Genomic DNA, 4,094 nt, shown 5'->3' on the forward strand with positions numbered 1-4,094 from the left:
GCTTTCCATCCCCCACTCTGTTCCCTTTCTGCTCACTCGGCTCTCACCATGCTGGCCTCCCCACCACCCCTTTAGCTCACCAGGCATGCTCCCAGCTAAGAGTTTTTGCACTGGCTGTTCCCTCTGCCTGACATGCTCTTCCCTGATGTGGAGACCTGGGCACAGTGTGGGTGCCTGAGAAGGGTGTGCTACGTCTGAATGGTGGACTTAGAGGAAACTCAATGAAGGAAGGGGTAAAGATTTGGCCCCTACACATTGGTTGCTGTAAAAACTTGGAGATTACTTAACTCTATTCTGTCTCAGTTTCCTCCTTAGTTCTTAAGAGATGGACAGCGTCACTGGGGACTGATTCTTCACAGCTTGTGGGGAGAGAGGTCATGTCCAGATGAAAGGTTGTTGTTAAATCACGACGCCGGGATTCTTGGCCCCCGGAGGAGAAGAATTCAATCCCGGGCCAGAGACGAGGCTTGATCGCTCAGAGCTTTTGTGTAATAAAGTTTTATTAAAGTATAAAGGAGATAGAGAAAGCTTCTGACATAGGCATCAGAAGGGGGTAGAAAGAGTACCCGCTTGTTAGTGTTAGCAATGAAGTTGTATACTCTCCAGTAAATCCAAAGAATGTCTGGATGTTGTAAAGACCTCACCAGACCTACTCCCATAATTTACATTTTAAGATAATTAGAAGTAGCCAGAAGGTTTAATCCAGAGACTGTCCTCAGGCAGAATACATTGTTGTTCTATAATCCTAAGGAATGTAGAGAAGGAAAAAGTTTGTCCTTTCTTCCTCCTTGAGAATTCCAGACCCCTCTCTCCTTGGGGACCCCTAGACTTCTTATCAACCTGCCTAGGAAATGACTCTCTCACTGAGAAACAAACCAGTTTAGCCTTGTCATTATATAATTAGGGATCCTGAAGTCAAGAGAGGATTCATGTCATTTTGAGACCCATAAAGTATTAGAGATAAAACTGTTTTGCTATTTTTTAAGAGATTACCTATTGGATAATTTATTTATTGAACATTTATTGAGTACCTACTATGGGGTGAATCATGAATAAGACACAGTTCCTGCCATCAAGGAATTCTCAGGTGAGTTGGAGAAATAGGGACTCACTATGTAAACATCACTTCCCATATACTGTGTTCAGGATTGTGGTGGAGGAAAGCTTGAGGCCTGAGGGAACCCAGATGGGAGAGAGACTCTCTCTGTGTGGTAGATCAGGGCAGGCTTCATGGAAGAGGTAACACAATCTGGGTTTTGCAGTATGAGTAGGAGGTTGTTGGGCAGATACCATGAAGAGGAGCATTTGCTGCAAAAGGAACCTATCTGTGCATATAGGGGCAAAGTCATAGGGGTGAGAAAGAGTGTGGAGAATTCATGGGAATGGAATGTCAAATAGTGTGGCTGGAGTTTAGGGGTGTTTGGAGGGAATGTTAAGGCTGGAAAGCATGGTGGGCCCCAGACCACAGCCAGCCTTCAGTTCTAGGCTCAGCTTAGCCCATAGGGAGTCATGGGAAAGCTTTTAAACAGTGGAGTGGTGTGATTAGGGGAAGATAATGATAAAAGATCTAATCATTAACCATGGAATTTTAGAGCTTAAACTGAGTGATTGTCATGATCTCTGGACCTTATTTTAAAGACGAACAAATTGAGGTCAAAATATGTTGCCCACAGCTGGCCAGGAGGAGAAGCATTTTCTCCCACCCTGCCTCTGTAGGTGAGCTGATCCTAAGACTGGGACATTGGGATGTACTTGCATGTCCTGTGAGGTAAGCTGTTCCCAATAAGATGAGGTCCCATCCTTCTGTGACATTTCTCTTCTTTGGTCCTGCCCTTCATAGTCTCCAAAGACAATGGTGCATATGGGAGCCCCCCTTCTTACAAGTTCCTTCTCTGCTGTGTGACCCTAATCATGTCCCTTCCCCTTGGGAGCTTCAGTTTTTCTATCTGGTTAATGGGTGTGATAAATGAAGAGATGGTGCTCGCTTCAGCAGTGCATATATTAAAATTAAAATGATATAGAGGAGATTATCATGGCTCCTACGCAAGGATGAAGCACAAATTTGTGAAGCATTCCATATTTTCAGATGTAGAAAACAAACTTATGGTTACCAATGGGGAAAGGTGGGGGGGGGGGTGATAAACTGGGAGAGTGGGATTGGCATACATACACGATTATATATAATAGATAACTAATAGGAACCTGCTGTATGGCACAGGGGACCTACTCAGTACTCTCTAATGACCTATATGGGAAAAGAATCTTCAAAAGAGAGGATTTACGTATTTCTATAACTGCTTCACTTTGCTATACAGCAGAAAATAACATAACATTGTAAATCAACTATACTCCAACAAAAATTAATCTAAAAAAATAAATGAAGTGATGGCTGGTGCTGACTATCAAACATTCTGGGACCTCCTCCAACCCTCACTTCCTAAAGAGGACGGAGGTCAGTCATGACCAGGTTTCCTGACCATGGCAAAAAGTATGAGGCAGAAAGTTGCTGTTAGTTGGAAAAACTAGGGAAAGTTCAGAAAAACAACTTTTTAAAATAATTTACACGATTGGTCCAAATGTAACTCTGGGATACACAGAGCCAACTGGATTCTCACTTTTCTCATTCAGGTCCCTATACTTCTTATTTTTTTTTTTTATGAAAAAATTATTTATTTATTTATTTTTCGTTGCACTGGAGCCCTTTGTTGCTGCACAAGGGCTTTCTCCAGCTGTGGCGAGCAGGGTCTACTCTCTAGTTGCAGTGTGAGAGCTTCTCGTTGCGGTGTTTTCTCTTGTTGCAGAGCACAGACTCTCAAACACAGGCCTAGTAGTTGTGGGGCATGGGCTTAGTTGCTTCACGGCATGTGGGATCTTCCTGGACCAGCGATCAAATCGGTGTCCTCTGCGTTGCAATTGTTAAGAAGAATTCCTAAACACTGGACCACCAGGGAAGCCCTAATGTTGTCTTTATTGTGATGTAAGTTACATAACATAAAACATACTATTTTAACCACATTTAACTGTACAGTTCAGAGGCACTAGTACATTCACTTTGTTGTGCTCCTCTTAATGTGAACTAAGACCTCAACAGCTGTGTAAGTGAAGGTGGTAAAAACCATCCACTGATGGACTTCTCATAATATTGAAGGGACAGCCCTGGAGAAGTACAGATACCCGTCTTCTAGTTCCCCGAGACCTTACCTGGCTGAGTCCAGCTGGTAGCAGGGATGTCAGGCCTGCTTGCTGACTTGGCAAGCCAAAGCATTAATGGCCCCAGGACCTGTTGGGTGCATGGGAGAGGCAGGACTGAGTCACTGGTCGAGTCCCTTAAGACCCTTGAACATGACCTCACTCTGGCACAGCCTCTGCGAAACTCAAGACTGGCTCTTGGGGAGATGGGCACATGGCTTTGGAACTCTGCCAGTTTTAGCTGGAAGAAGCATACTATGTTAGAGTCAGGATTATCCTAAAAGCTCAATTCTACCCTCCAGCTGCTTGAGAAAGATCCAGAAACCACTCAGGCAGAAAATAGAGGTGCAGTCACTTGGTCACCACACATAGATTTGAGTCCACCTCTGTGTCAGACCCTGTGGGAGACAGAGAAATGAGGCAGGCATATTTCTTTTCTGTGGCTTTAGCAGAACATCTGTGATTTTTTTCCCCTTAATTGATATTAATGCATGTTCACTCTCCAAAATTTGTAAAATGCAGAAAAGCCAAAAGAGGAAAGTAAAAGTCACTTCAAATATTATCTCTGGAGAGAATTATTAACATTTTGCTGTATTTCTTTCAGGCTGGTTATACCATATTTAAGTATATGTGTATTTATGTGTGTGCTCAGTCACTCAGTTGTGTCTGACTCTTTGTGACTGCATGAACTGTAGCCCACCAGGCTCTTCTATCCATGGGATTTCTCAGGCAAGAATACTGGAATGGGTTGCCTTTCCCTCCCCACAGGGGATCTTCTTGAACCAGGGATAGAAACTGAATCTCCTGTATTTTAGGCAGATTCCTTACCTACATGTATATAAATGTATATAAGTGTGCATTTAACTTCTTATTTTGGATTTAACTTCTAAAACTGAAATTACTTT

General features: G+C 43.2%; 1 non-coding gene across 1 annotated transcript; it reads left to right on the top strand.

The window, feature by feature from the left end:
• The first annotated feature begins 1,977 nt into the window (after nucleotides 1-1,977).
• LOC128058972 (U6 spliceosomal RNA) lies at nucleotides 1,978-2,084 on the top strand. Its single transcript, XR_008200564.1, has one exon. It is a non-coding gene; the product is annotated as a U6 spliceosomal RNA (small nuclear RNA).
• Nucleotides 2,085-4,094: the final 2,010 nt, after the last annotated feature.

This window comes from Budorcas taxicolor, chromosome 13, assembly GCF_023091745.1.
Source record: "Budorcas taxicolor isolate Tak-1 chromosome 13, Takin1.1, whole genome shotgun sequence".
Taxonomy (NCBI): domain Eukaryota; kingdom Metazoa; phylum Chordata; class Mammalia; order Artiodactyla; family Bovidae; genus Budorcas; species Budorcas taxicolor.